This window comes from Arachis hypogaea, chromosome 3 (genome assembly GCF_003086295.3).
Source record: "Arachis hypogaea cultivar Tifrunner chromosome 3, arahy.Tifrunner.gnm2.J5K5, whole genome shotgun sequence".
Lineage (NCBI taxonomy): Eukaryota > Viridiplantae > Streptophyta > Magnoliopsida > Fabales > Fabaceae > Arachis > Arachis hypogaea.
Window position 1 is genome coordinate 97,924,908 of NC_092038.1, and position 16,254 is coordinate 97,941,161.

At 39.1% G+C, this 16,254-nt stretch overlaps 1 non-coding gene across 1 annotated transcript; it reads right to left on the reverse strand.

Moving 5' to 3' along the window:
* Positions 1-9,144: 9,144 nt before the first annotated feature.
* On the reverse strand, positions 9,145-9,247 carry LOC112794042 (small nucleolar RNA R71). The gene has a single exon (XR_003198724.1). It is a non-coding gene; the product is annotated as a small nucleolar RNA R71 (small nucleolar RNA).
* Between the last annotated feature and the right edge of the window lie 7,007 nt (positions 9,248-16,254).

Below are 16,254 nucleotides of genomic sequence, written 5' to 3' on the forward strand. Positions count from 1 at the left end.
CCGGAAAATATAAGGTGGTGTTCAACTTGCCAATGATGCAAGAAAATGCACGCCCCTACACTAAAAGGGTCAACTTTGATCAAAGGTTGGACCAAGTCCTCATGGACATATGTGTGGAAGGAGCTCAATGGAAAAGAGACTCAAGAGGCAAGTCGGTTCAATTAAGAAGACCAAACCTTAAGCCTGTGGCTAGAGGATGGTTGGAGTTCATCCAACGCTCTATCATTCCTACTAGCAACCGATCCGAAGTAACTGTGGATCGGGCTATCATGATCTATAGCATCATGATTGGAGAGGAAATGGAAGTTCATGAGATTATACCTCTAGAACTAAACAAGGTTGCTGACAAACCTTCCACTTTAGCAAAGTTAGCCTTCCCTCATCTCATCTGTCACCTATACAATTTAGCTGGAATTGTCATAGAGGAAGACATCCTCATTGAAGAGGACAAGCCCATCACTAAAAAGAGGATGGAGCAAACAAGAGAGCCCACTCATGGACCTCAACAAGAGCATGAGGAAGCCCCTCATCGAGAAATCCCTGAGATGCCTCAAGGGATGCATTCTCCTCCACACAACTATTGGGAGAAACTCAACACCTCTTTGGAAGGCTTGAGTTATAACATGGACCAACTAAGGGTGGAGCACCAAGAGCATTCCACCATTCTCCATGAGATTAGAGAAGATCAAAGAGCTATAAGGGAAGAGCAACAAAGGCAAGGAATAGACATTGAGGAGCTCAGGCGTTCCATTGGATCTTTAAGAGGAAGAACTAGCCACCATCACTAAGGTGGACCCATTCTTTAATTTTGTTGTTTTTATTTTTATGTTTTTCGACTTTATGCTTTATGTGTTATCCATGTTTGTGCCTTCACTACATGATCATTAGTGTCTAGTATCTATGACTTAAAGCTATGAATAATTCCATGAGTTCTTCACCTTTCTTAAATGAAAAATGTGCCTAATTACAAAAGAACAAGAAGTACTTGGATTTCAAATTTTATCTTGAAATTAGTTTAATTATTTTGATGTGGTGGCAATACTTTTTATTTTCTGAATGAATGCTTAAACAGTGCATATTTTTTATAGTGAAGTTTATGAATGCTAAAATTGTTGGCTCTTGAAAGAATGATAAACAAAGAGAAATATTATTGATAATCTGAAAAATCATGAAATTGATTCTTGAAGCAAGAAAAAGCAGTGAAAAAGAGAAAATAGTGAAAAAAAAAAGAGAAAAGAAAAATGGCGAAAAAGAAAAAGAAAGAAAAAGAAAAAGCAAGCAGAAAAAGCCAATAGCCCTTTAAACCAAAAGGCAAGGGTAAAGAGGATCCAAGGCTTTGAGCATTAATGGATAGGAGGGCCTAAAGAAATAAAATCCTGGCCTAAGCGCTAAATCAAGCTATCCCTAACCATGTGCTTGTGGCATTAAGGTCCAAGTGAAAAGCTTGAGACTGAGTGGTTAAAGTCGTGATCCAAATAAAAAAGAGTGTGCTTAAGAACTGTGGACACCTCTAACTGGGGACTCTAGCAAAGCTGAGTCACAATATGAAAAGTTTCACCCAGTTATGTGTCTGTGGCATTTATGTATCCGGTGGTAATGTTGGAAAACAAAGTGCTTAGGGTCACGGCCAAGACTCATAAATTAGTTGTATTCAAGAATCAACATACTGAACTAGGGGAATCAATAACACTATCTAAAATTCTGAGTTCATATAAAATGCCAGTCATTCTGAATTTCAAAGGATAAAGTGAGATGCCAAAACTGTTCAGAAGCAAAAAGCTACTAGCCCCGCTCATCTAATTGGGACTATGTTTCACTGATATTGTGAGATTAATTGTATATGCGCTTATTTTTATTATATTTTGTTTTCAGTTGCTTGGGGACAAGCAACAATTTAAGTTTGGTGTTGTGATGAGCGGATAATTTATATGCTTTTTGGCATTGTTTTTAGGTAGTTTTTAGTAGGATCTAGCTGCGTTTTAGTATATTTTTATTAGTTTTTAAGCAAAATTCACCTTTCTCGACTTTACAATGAGTTTGTGTATTTTTCTGTGATTTCAGGTATTTGCTAGGTGAAATTGAGGGACCTGAGCAAAAATCTGATTCAGAGGCTGAAAAAGAACTGCAGATGCTGTTGGATTCTGACCTCCCTGCACTCAAAATGGATTTTTTTGGAGCTACAGAAGCCCAAATGGCACGCTCTCAATTGCGTTGGAAAGTAGACATCCTGGGATTTCCAGCAATATATAATAGTCCATACTTTGTCCGAGTTCTGACGACGCAAACTGGCGTTCAAACGCCAACTTCCTGCCCTATTCTAGCGTAAACGTCAGAAACAGGATAAAAGCTGGAGTTAAACTCCCAAACTGGCATAAAAGCTGGCGTTTAACTCCAAGAAAAGTCTCTACACATGAAAGCTTTAATGCTCAGCCCAATCAGACACCAAGTGGGCCCGGAAGTGGATTTCTGCATCATTTACTTATTTCTGTAAACCTTAGTAACTAGTCTAGTATAAATAGGACCTTTTACTATTGTATTAGAGATCTTTTTTCAGTTTTATGCTATCTTAGACTTTTAGAGGGGCTGGCCATTCGGCCATTCTTGGACCTTCATCACTTATGTATTTTCAACGGTTGAGTTTCTACACCTCATAGATTAAGGTGTGGAGCTCTGCTGTTCCTCGAGTATTAATGCAAAGTACTATTGTTATTCTATTCAATTCAAGCTTATTCTTATTCCAAGATATTCATTCACACACAAGAACCTAATGAGTGTGATGATCAAGTGACACTCATCACCATTCTCACTTATGAACGTGTGCGTGACAAACACTTCCGTTCTACATGAAAACAAGCTTGAATGCATATCTCTTCGGACTCTAATCAATGATTCACATCGTTTCCCCTCTGACAATGGGGCATCTGAATATGAGATTAGAACTTCATGGTATAGGCTAGAAATGATTGGCAGCATTCTTGAGATCCGGAAAGTCTAAACCTTGTCTGTGGTATTCCGAGTAGGATCTGGGAAGGGATGACTGTGACGAGCTTCAAACTCGCGACTGTGGGATGCAGTGATAGTGCCAAAAGGATCATTGGATCTTATTCTGACAGGATCGAGAACCGACAGCTGATTAGCCATGCGGTAGCTGTGCCTGGTATTTTTCATCCGAGATGAGAAATCCGACAGTTGATTAGTCGTACAGAAACCGTAGAGGACCATTTTCACTGAGAGGACGCACGGTAGCCATTGACAACGGTGATCTCCAACATACAGCTTGCCATGGAAGGGAGGACGCATGATTTGATGAAGTCAATAGGAAAGTAGAGGTTCAGAGGCAACAAAGCATTTCCATATGCTTATTTGAAATTCCCACCAATGAATTACATAAGTATCTCTATCTTTATTTTATGTTTATTTATCTTTTAATTATCAAAGCTTCATAACCATTTGAATCCGCTTGACTGAGATTTACAAGATGACCATAGCTTGCTTCAGGCCGACAATCTCCGTGGGATCGACCCTTACTCACGTAAGCTATTACTTGGATGACCCAGTGTACTTGCTGATCAGCTGCACAAAGTTGTGTATCACGATTTCTGTACCAACAAGCCACCTAGCTAGAGTCTCCTCAAAAAGTCCAACTTAAGGACTATAAACCAAAGTGCAAGGTGGGAGACACCCCATCATAGTAACATCTTTCTTATCCTTTCTCTTTGTTTATAGTCTTGGTTAATTGCATTTTTGTTTATCTTGGTTACCTTGGGATTAGTTTAATTTTGAGCTTAGATATGTTAATTTTGGTATGGATCATGAATTGGTAAATTTTTGAATGTTGTGGGGTTGAACTTTTGATGAGCTAAGGTAGAGTGCCCTAGAAATTGAAGAAAATATTTTGGAATACAGCGCATCTATGCGTACGCATGCACTTGTGCGTGTGCACAAAACCTATATGTTTCGCGTCGTATGCGTACGTACACCAGCTGTTATGCCTCCTGTTGGGAGCGCTAGCACACCTTGTGTACACGCGTCCCCCTGTAATTTGTGACTTGTGCGTACGCACCCAAATTGTGGGTACGCACGCTCTCTTGCACTCTCTCTGGTGGGAGCGCTGGCACAGTATGTGCGCGTGAACCCCTATCCCTTTTCGTTCCTGATTGTGCGCATGCATGGTCCCTTGTGCGCGTGCACACATGATCCTCAACCTGGTTTAAAAAAAATATCCTGTGCGTGCACACACCCTTGTGCGTACGCACATGTCTTGTTTCCCTCTCTGTTCGGAGCACTCGCATGCCTTGTGCGAGCGCACACCTCCCGCTTTTCACCTTGTGTGCGTACGCACAAGTGCTGTTTTGGAAAAAAATTTTATTGCACTTTTCTTTGAGTCCTAACACACTTCTACCCCTTTCACCTCTCTCTTCTCTTGCTTTTCCACTGATTTTGCTACTTGTTTTACTTAGTTTTCATTGCATCTTATTTTTATTTTAGTAGTTATATTAGTTTTGGTTTACGTGTTTATAAATTAAATAAGTTGCAAGTGTTTGTTTGATGTTAATTGGGTTGCTTGTTGCTTGAAGTTTCCACCAATGCACTTATACTTTGCCTTAATTTACTAGTACCTAGTGGGTTTAAATATTCATATTTTGATTGTAACACTAGGACAAATTATATAAGTCAATATGGAATTAAGTGAATTGAGTTGAAATTACTTATCCATCATGATCTTCATATTAAATTCATCACATGACCAGTACTTGTTCCTTGTTAATGCTTTACATTTGTTTGAGTGACTTAACTTGATTCTTATCAAGCTTATCACTTTTTTGTAACAAGTATCTTACCATATGACTTTTTCCTTATGTTTCATGATGAATAAGTGGTTTTCTTTTCCTTAATATATTGGTTATTGTTTATTGTGCTATTCTATACCAATTTTGCGCTTTCACTTGCACAATTTCAATATCCTGTGTAAAATACTCAATTCACTTTTGTGGTTACCTAGGTTTGTTTGTGCCTCATCTCTTGCTTATTTTTTAATTGCAACCTAGGCCATCTAATTGAGGGACAGATGCTTACTTTTTGATTGTGTGGATGCCATTTTAGCCGACCATTGTGTGTATTCCAACCGCGCGCATAATTGGAATACACACATGGCTAATTTTTTTTGTATCATACCACACCACTATGCAAACTCCTCAATTAGATGCTTATGAGCTCCCCACTTTACCCTTTCCTGCTACTTGCCCTATGATTCTTAATTATACTTTACTCAATCTTTTTAAGGATGCGACAAAATGGCAAGGAGCCAGGAGAGGAGGAGGACACCAAGGATGGAGATGCCAAGAATGCTTTGGACTTGGCAAAATCCACACAAACCAAGCCCCCATATACGCCAGTTGAAGGTGGAGTACTTTAGAGCCATACTCCCCGGATTGTGTTCGTGCACGGAGGACCGTGCAACACTAAAGTGTAGGGGAGGATTCGTTATTTTTGGGGCGTAAATTTTCTTTGCTGAACACTTTGCACTTTATTTTTGTTTTCTTTTATTTTGTTTTTTGTAGATATTTGATTCCAAGGCATCTTAGGCCAGTTTCACTAGCCTTTTTCTTTTGTTTTTAGTAGGTTTTATGCACTTTCTTGCATTATAAGTAAGCAATTGGGTTAGAAATTCATGTATGCCTAGATTCATTCAACCATGGCTGATTTGATGCATTTTCATGAGCACCAAAACATTGCAATTCAAGCACTCCTCTCTTCTCAATAGCCAGGGAAACAATTAGAGCAACTTCAACCCAATTCAATTAAGGCCAAAAGCCCAATTTAAAGAATGAAGATTAATGGAAGAAAATGTATAAATAGCTTAGAATTCAAGTTAGTTAGTAGGAACGGAGAGGAGTACTGTAACTCTGCCAATATCTCTTTTCAGCAAATTTCTTTCAATTCTGCAATGTATCTTTGATGAACGGATATTTTATACGCTTTTAGGGGGTAATTTCATGTAGATTTTAGTGTGTTTTAGTTAGTTTTTAATATATTTTTATTAGTTTTTGATCAAAATTCATATTTCTGGAGTTTACTATGAGTTTTTGTATTTTTCTGTGATTTTAGGTATTTTATGGCTGAAATTGAAGGAGCTTAGTTAAAATCTGATTCAGGCTGAAAAAGGACTGCTGATGCTGTTGGATTCTGACCTCCCTGCATTCGGAATGGATTTTTTGGATTTATAGGAGTTCAATTGGAACGCTCTCAATTGGGTTGGAAAGTAGACATCCAGGGCTTTCCATCAATATATAATAGTCCATACTTTGCGCGAAGATAGATGATGTAAACTGGCGTTAAACGCCAGTTCCATGTTGCAGTCTGGCGTTCAGCACCAGAATCAGGTTGCAAATGGGAGTTCAACGCCAGAAACAGGTTACAACCTGGCGTTCAACTCCAGAAACAGCCCAAGCACGTGAGAAGCTTAAGTCTCAGCCCCAGTACACACCAAGTGGGCCCCAGAAGTGGATCTCTGCACTATCCATCCTAGTTTACTCATTTTCTGTAAACCTAGGTTACTAGTTTAGTATTTAAACAACTTTTAGAAACTTATTTTGGATCTCATGACATTTTAGATCTGAATTTTTATACTCTTTGATGGCATGAGTCTCTAAACTCCATTGTTGGGGGTGAGGAGTTCTGCAGCATCTCGATGAATTAATGCAATTATTTCTGTTTTCCATTCAAACATGCTTGTTCCTATCTAAGATGTTCATTCGTGCTTCACTATGAAGAAGGTGATGATCCGTGACACTCATCACCTTCCTCAATCCATGAATGTGTGCCTGACAACCACCTCTATTCTACATCAGATTGAATGAGTATCTCTTAGATTTCTTAATCAGAATCTTCGTGGTATAAGCTAGAATTTATGGCAGCATTCATGAGAATCCGGAAAGTCTAAACCTTGTTTGTGGTATTCCGAGTAGGATTCAATGATTGAATGGCTGTGATGAGATGATCGAGAACCAATAGATGATTAGCTGTGCTGTGACAGAGCATTTGGACCATATTCACTGAGAGGACGGGAAGTAGCCATTGACAATGGTGACACCCTACATACAGCTTGCCATGGAAGGAGCCTTGCGTGTGTGAAGAGGAGGACAAGAGAAAAGCTGAAATTCAGAGGACAAAACATCTCCAAAACTCCAACATATTCTCCATTATTGAGTAACAATTACTTATTCCAAACACTTTCACTTTTTACAATTAAATTCAAAGAACCTTATTGGTATCCTGACCAAGATTAATAAGATAACCATAGCTTGCTTCATACCAACAATCTTCGTGGGATCGACCCGTACTCACGTAAGGTATTACTTGGACGACCCAGTGCACTTGCTGGTTAGTTGTGCGGATTGCAAAGGTGTGATTGCAATTTCGTGCACCAATCTTTCAACTCCATTTTCCATTTTTAGGGCTATGAACAACTAAACCCCTTTTATTGGGTTAGGGAGCTCTGTGTAATTCAATGGATCAATATTAATTTTCATTCTTCTTCTTCTTTCTTTTCTCTTGATTTTACTAGAAAGCTTTCGGTCTTCATCCAATTGGATAGTTATCTTGGGAAAAAAGCTATTCATAATTAAATCTCCTCTGAACCTTGGAAGAGAAATGAGGAGATCATGCTAGAAATATTTTCTCACACTGGATTAGATTGGGGTTTGGATAGATATCGTGACATCTAATCCTATCAACACTTTGATCTATGAATATGTGCGGTATAATTAATGACTATACTTCATCTCTTCCCATGAGCACTAAAATTAAGGAATTAGGCAATTGTTCATGCTTAGAGAGATTAGATTGCCAAGGAATTGGGATCTAATCACCTAAGATTACCAAGGAGATTAATGAATGCATTGATTGAGGAAGAGATGAAAATAAAATTGATCCAGAGTATTATCACATCTCCTGACCCCAATGAGCTTCCCCTTCTCTGATCTTACCCATTCTTTTAATTTCACTCTTTAATTTCTTGCAATTTAAGCTTCTGTCATTTAAATTCTTTCAATTTAAGCTTCTATCATTTAATTTCTTGCAATTTAAGTTTCCCGCCAATTTACATTCTGCAACATCAATTCAACTTCTGATTTCGCTCAACTAGAACAATTTTCCAATTAACATTGATCAACCATCCAATCCCTGTGGGATTCGACCTCACTCTATTGTGAGTTTTTACTTGACGATAATCTGGTGCACTTGCCGGTAGAAAATTGTTGAGAGACAGTTTTCTGCACATCAAGTTTATGGCATCGTTTCCAGGGATTAGTTTTGTATTGACAATTACTAAATTGGAGGATAACTAGATTGAGCATTTTTCTTTGTTTAATTGAATTTCAATTTTAGCTGTTCAATTTTTATTCTGCAATTTTAGTTGTTTCTCTTTATTTTTCTTTATTTCCTTACTTTCTAACAAGCTAACCCACTAACCATTTGATAAATTGCTCTAACCAAGCTAATTATACTCTGTTTAAGTGGATTCTACACTTGCTGTTTCCTGTACTTGATCATTGTATGACAGGTAGAAGAAGGGAAACCTCAATCTCTTTTGATAGTAAACCGGAGATGACCTTCCTTAGATTAAGGAGGGAAGCAAGAAGAAAGAAGGATGTTGGTACAGAGGAAGAGGAGGAAGACTTGGATATAGAAATGGAGGATGATATGGAGAGCCATCATGAAGAAGAAGTGAATAATCATGCTAGAAGAGGTGCAGATAACCCTGTTGGACAAGAGAGGAGAATGTTGGGCTCCTACATTAATCCTAATCTTGAGAATTATGGGAGCAGCATTCAAAGGCCAACCATCCATGCTAATAATTTTGAATTGAAGCCTCAGCTCATCATACTCGTCAAAAATAATTGTTCTTTCGTAGGAAGTGCCCAAGAAGACCCTAATCATCATCTCACTACATTCCTAAGGATCTGTGATACAGTTAAATCTAATAATGTTCACCCTGACACCTATAGATTGCTACTGTTTCCATTCTCTTTGAAGGACAAAGCATTTAAATGGATAGAATCTTTTCCCAAAGAAAGCTTGACAACCTGAGAAGATGTGGTAAATAGATTCTTAGCAAGATTCTACCCTCCTCAAAGAGTGAATAGATTGAGAACCGAGGTGCAGACATTCAGACAGCAGGATGGTGAAACCTTATACGAAGCTTGGGAAAGATTCAAAGATTTGACAAGGAAATGCCCCCCGATATGTTTAATGAGTGGGTGCAATTGCACATCTTTTATGAAGGGCTTTCTTATGAATCAAAGAAAGCTGTGGACTGATGACAAGTCATCATATACCCATTTTTCAAGCTAATTTCATTTGTTTTGTTAGTCTTTATGCACTTTCTTGCTTCTTAAGTAAGTGATTTGGAGTGAAAATGCACAACTTCTTTAAATCAAGCAACCACCATGAAATTAATGTTAATTCATGAGGTTTAAGCTAATTTTAATTGAATTTTAATTGATTTATAAGCCTTATGAATTTAGTGATACTTGGAGTGGTTGTTTTGGTTTATTTCAGGTGAAGAAAAGAATAAAAGAGAAAAGCGTGGCCTAAGAAAGCGTGACCCAAGGAGAAGGAAGCGTGGTCAAAGGAAGGAAAAGTGTGCCGCATACAATGGGGGAGGCAAGCATTGCCCTCCACAAGGGCACACTGCCCTCTAGGAGGGCAACATAAGGGAATAAGGCAAAGAAGGCAACTCTGCCCTGCCCACTACAAGGGCAGAGCACAAATTTGTGCCTTGGAATCAAGAAGAAGAAAATGTTGCCCTGCCCTCCACAAGGGCAGTATCGGGCTCACCAAGGAAGAAAATCAAAGGAAAAATGCCTATGATGCTTGCCACAAGAGTTGAACACGGGACCATGAGGAAGCAAGGAACTAAGTTCCATTACCGTGCCAAGAAACCAAGGAAAATGAATGAGCGTGTGTTTCTGCCCGGATTCGAACGCGGGACTTCATTTTGGAAACACTGCCCTGCCCTCCACGAGGGCAGGGCAGCATTTTGTTGGTGCATGAATCTGGCGCACCAAGGGACATTTCTGGCGCACCAAATCACTATCCTGGTAGCACCAGCGCGCACCACAGCACGATCCTGGCAGCACCATATTTTTCTGCCCTGCCCTCCGCGAGGGCAGGGCAGCATCCTGTGCACCAAGGCACCATTTTGGCGCATCATGGCATGATTCTGGCAGCATCAGCACGCACCGTGGCACATTTCTAGCGCACCAATTTTTCCTGCCCTGCCCTCCGCGAGGGCAGGGCAGCGTTCTGCGCTCCAGACCGCACCAAGCCGCACCAAGCAAGCACCAACACGCACCAAATCCTGCCCTGCCCTCCACAAGGGCAGGGCAGCCTCCTGGGAGCTATTATTTTTGGGCCGAAAATTCAATTAAAATTCCATTTTAATTCATTTCTTCACCAAATCAAAAGCCCATCCAAATCCCAAAATCCAAGAATAGAAAGTGTATAAATAGGAGCTAGTTTGATGTAATTAGGACCTTTTTGCTTTGCTTTTGAATTTTGCACTTTCTTTGAGCTTTGAATTTTATTTTTGCACTTTGGAACTTCTCTTGGTGTCTTCACTGAGATTTCAGAGAATTAGGGAGGAGAATTGATCTCTCTTCTTCCTCGTTCTTGCTTGAGTCTTTTTAATTTCCTTGTTTTGATTCTTGGGTGTTAAGAATTGAGGAAATTCTGTCTCAATCTCCACTCAAGAACTCTTTAGTTTCTTTTCTGCATAATTGAATCCATTCACATTCTCTTTACTGTTTCTTCTTCAATTTCTTGTCAATTGCTTTGAGAACTTGGATCTAGGAAGGTAATTGAGATCTAGGCTCTGCTACCTAGTCTCTTGAACCCTGAGATCCCAATTTACTTTTGGTTCTTCTGTGAACCCTGCTGCACTTTACTTTCAATTTCTATTTGAATTCTCATTGCTTCCAATTCAATTTCTGCTCTATTAATTGTGGTAATTCAATTTATCTTTGTTTAGATTCTGCAATCCCAGTCCTCAAATCCCTTTTATATTCAAGCAATTTACATTTCTTGCACTTTAAGTTTCTGCAATTTACATTTCTTGCACTTTAAGTTTCAGTCATTTACTTTCTTGTTCTTTAAGATTCAGCAAGTTTATTTTCCTGTTCTTTAATTTACTGCAATTTCCCCTTTCCCTTTACATTTCAAGCAATTTAGCTTCTGTTAAATACAACCCACTCAACCAAAACTTGATTCGCTTGACTAAATCAACCACTAAACTAAAATTGCTCAATCCTTCAATCCCTGTGGGATCGACCTCACTCATGTGAGTTATTATTACTTGATGCGACCCGGTACACATGCCGGTGAGTTTTGTGTTGGATCGCTTTCCACACATCAAGTTTTTGGCGCCGTTGCCGGGGATTGAAATAGATTGACAATGATTAAGTGAAGTGGAGGTCTAGATTAAGCATTTTTTTTTCTTTTTAACTAAGCACATTAACTGTTTGACACATTGTGTCACCTAACCCTCTAACCACATTCTAGCATTAGAATGTCCATGTTTCATTTGGTTTGTTTGTGATTCTTGCAAGTCATAGAGGCTGAGGTGCATGAAGAGGGAGTGAGCAACAATACCCAGCCTGCAAGAAGGGTGTTGGCCTCTTACACTATCCCCAATGCAAGAAACTGTGGGAGTAGCATACTTACTCCCAATGTTCATGCAAATAATTTTGAGTTGAAGCCTCAACTTATCACTCTGGTGCAAAACAATTGCTCCTATGGAGGAAGTCCACTTGAAGATCCAAACCAACACTTATCCATCTTCCTCAGGATTTGTGAAACTGTCAAAACAAGTGGTGTGCATCCAGACATCTACAAGCTACTGCTGTTTCCATTCTCTCTGAAGGATAAGGCCACTCAATGGCTAGAGACATTTCCCAAAGAAAGCATCAATAATTGGGAAGACTTAGTGAGCAAATTCCTAGCCAAGTTCTATCCTCCTCAAAGGATTATCAAGCTGAAAACAGAGGTGCAAACATTCATTCAAATGGATGGAGAGTCACTGTATGATGCCTGGGAGAGATACAAGGCCTTAATCAGGAAATGTCCCCTAGAAATGTTTAGTGAGTGGGATAGACTCCAAAACTTCTATGAAGGGTTGACCCAGAAAGCTCAAGAAGCATTAGATCATTCAGCAGGAGGCTCATTGCAGCTAATGAAGACAGCAGAGGAAGCCCAAAACCTCATAGAGATGGCGGCAAACAATCAATATTTCTTTGCTCATCAAAGACAACGCCAACCAGCCCAGAGAAGGGATGTGCTGGAGCTTGAAGGTGTTGACGTTCTCTTGGCACAAAACAAACAGATGCATCAACAGCTTCAGCAACAAATAGAAATGATGGCCAAGAAAATTGATGGATTGCAAGGTGTTGCAGTAAACACACAATGCCAATCTCAAACCTCACATGGGTGGAATCAATCTGAAGAAAGTTTTGGGACATTCAATTTTGAGCAATAAAGCCCTGAGCAGGTACAATGCATGAACAATACTTCAAGTTCATTTCAACACAATTTTCATGGTGATGCACACAAGACACCCTGGAAGACTCATTCTAATTCAAGGTGGGGTGAGCATCAGAATCAAGGACAAAGGGACTTCAACTCTGGCAGCCTCAGCAACACAAACAACCATAACCATTCATCCAATAATACTAACCAATTCAAAAATTCACAAAACACATATCACCAACCCCATAATAACTCACAAAACCATCAGAATAACTTTTCCACATCCACATCCTACCCACAAAGTACCCCCACAATTAATTCAAACAACTTCCAACAACAACCATCTCATTTCACACAACCACAACCAAATTCAGACTCTCAAAGAATCTCAAGTCTAGAGAAAATGATGGAGAAACTCATGAAAAATCAAGAGATGGCAAGACAAGATCAGGAAGCTGCAAGGAAAGATCAGACCCTGGCATTCAAAAACCAAGAAACCTCAATCAGAAACCTTGAGAGACACATGGGGCAAATGGCTAAGCAAATTTCAGAAATGGATGAGAAGAGAGCAAATGCCTTCCCCAATGTCATTGAAGAACACCCAAGGGACAAAGGAAAAGCCACAAAATGGGAGGAGTGCAAAGCAATCACAATGGGAAGTGAGAAGACTATGAAGAAGGAAGCCATCAATCAGGACAAACACAACAGAGAAGTTCCACAAGAAGAGACAGAAGGGAAAAGTAAAGAGGATCTAGAAACCAAAAATGCAAAAATTTCAAAGGGATACAAGAACACCCTTGAATCACAACTACAAGAGAAGAGGGAAGGAGTGAATCCTTGTGTCCCCAAACTTCCATACCCTCAGAGGTTTAAAAAAGAAAATGAGGATAAGCAATACTCAAAATTCCTGGACATATTCAAGACACTTAGCATCAATATTCCTTTCTTGGAAGCACTTGAACAGATGCCACTATATGCCAAATTCATGAAGGAAGTGCTGACAAAGAAAAGATCCCTGAAGGAAGGACAGATTGTTGAGATGACAAAGGAATGTAGTGCTATCCTCCAAAGAGAGTTGCCAGAGAAGAAAGATGATCCTGGGAGTTTTTACATACCTTGCACCATAGGGGACATAACAATTGAGAAGTCATTCTGTGACCTTGGTGCAAGCATAAACTTGATGCCTTTGTCTCTAATGAGAAAACTCCGAATTTGTGAGCTGAAATCCACACGAATACTCCTGCAAATGGCTGACAAATCCATCCAGCAAGCACTTGGAGTTGTAGAGAATGTACTGGTAAAGGTGGGGAAATTCCTTCTCCCAGCTGATTTTATCATCCTAGATATGGAGGAGGACCCTAACACTCCCATCATTCTGGGGAGGCCTTTCCTGGCTACAGGCAGAGCATTGATAGATGTTGAAAAATGGGAATTGTTGTTGAGAGTGCATGATGAGCACCTAGCATTCCATATTTTTAAAACCCTGCATAAACCCACTCAAGAGGAAGACTATACAGAGGATAAAGGCAGGGATCATAGCTTGAAAGAGGCATTCAATGAGTTAACTCCAAGACTTTCAAATCCATGCTTCAAAGAAGTAGAGATGGTGCAACAGACCAAAAAAATCAAGGAGGAACTAGATCCAAAACCCCCAGATGGGAGCCTCAACACTCCAGATAAAGAACCACCAAGGCATGAATTATCTCCTAAGAAAGAAGAAAAGAAGAAGAGGCCAAAAGGGTGGAGAAATAAGAAAATTCCCACTGAAGGCTTCTCACCAGGGGATAAAGTGATGTTAAACACCCAACCAATGAAGGTGTCTCCACAATCATCTGAGTGCTATACTGTGAATCGGATCCTTTCACTTGAACACGTAGAGATCATCAAAGAGAAGACTGGAAGGAAGTTCACAGTAAGAGGAGAAAAGCTGAGGCACTATGATTTTCACCCCCCATGATCAAAGAGTAAGATGTCAAGCTAGTGACAATAAAGAAGCGCTTGTTGGGAGGCAACCCAACCGGAGATAGTTTTCTTTTCATAGCTTTTTCAATAAAGATGTTGAATAATTGGTATGGATTGCAAGGAGCTAAGTTTGGTGTTGTACACCAAAACAATTTAAGGGAGAATGAAGGATTCTAAGTTTGGTGTTCCACCAAAAATATCATTTAAAAACACATTCTCACCTCTTGCATGATGCTAGCTCCATGCAACCAAACACATTATTCAACTGTTTAATTGCTTTCTAGCTTTAATTTCATTAACCTTTAGCAAGGACACAAGGTTTCACATATGGTTAAAATTCTTGCGTAAGAGGCAGTGGCAAACAATTAAGTTTGGTGTTCCCACACAAAAGTAAATCCAGGAGCCACACTATGCATACTAACCATATAATTAAGGGCTTGAGAAGCAAGCAACTTTGAGAATTATGCAGGACATGAGGCAACAATTGAAGACATTATGCATCTTAACTCAAAGAGAACACAACAGAAGGAAGAATCAAAGGGCTGCAACTTCAAAGGTTGTATCTAAACTTAATCCTTGCTGCTGTGAAATGTTTAAATCCGGAAACCATTGTATGTCTTGCTAAAGTGCTTATCTAGTTACAAGTGAAATGGTTTGTTAAAAATGCCAAAACTGCATAATACTTGTTATCCATCACTTAGCTTGAAATTTGTTTTGTTTCCCATATGCTTAAATAAAAGAGATTTGTGTGAATTGAAAAGTGAAATATCCAATGTTGCATAAGTAAGAATGGGAGTTAGTGGTGGTATATGTGTTTGATTAAATGCATAACTCATGAAATAATTGTTGCATAATATCATTCTCATTCAAGTGTGAGTTAGCTTGCTGTTACAAAGACTCTTATCAATAATGAAAAAGCCCTTGGTAACGAAAACAGAAAGAAAAGGAAGAAGAAAAAGCCAAAATGGCAAGAAAAACAAAGAATAAAGGTTGGACACCAATAGCTTGGACCCTAGGACATATGCCTGTGGTGTTCTTGTACTAAGATATGCTTGGATGAGTAAATTCTAAGGGGTATTTTAAAACCCGGTCACTTAGATCAACTGATTTGGGATGGCCAATTGAAAGTCCACAATAAAGAGCAACTTAGATACAGAACATTTAGTTATCCAAAGAGATGCTGGGCATCAATGATCCTAGGAAGAATTAGTGAGCAATGTGTCTGTGGTGGAAAGATGTTGAGCAAAAGAAAAGAAAATAAAGCCAAAGGCTAATACTGCAACATTTGACACCAAACCTCCAAAAGAATAATAAGCTTGTTAAGCATTGTAAGCCAAGAAAAGTTAGCAAGGGAGGAATTAAAAAGTGAGTCTTATAACAGCAAGTTTAGCAAGCCTTTGAGGAAAGATGTACATTATGTAACAGCAACAATAATTGAGTTGTCATTGTCTGCATAAAGACTCCATAAATCAAGTTCTGCTATATGCCTAATAAGGATATGTGCTCTTTTCTTATTCATATCATTTACTCTTAGTTTTGATTCTTGCTTGGGGACAAGCAAGATTTAAGTTTGGTGTTGTGATGACAAGTCATCATATACCCATTTTTCAAGCTAATTTCATTTGTTTTGTTAGTCTTTATGCACTTTCTTGCTTCTTAAGTAAGTGATTTGGAGTGAAAATGCACAACTTCTTTAAATCAAGCAACCACCATGAAATTAATGTTAATTCATGAGGTTTAAGCTAATTTTAATTGAATTTTAATTGA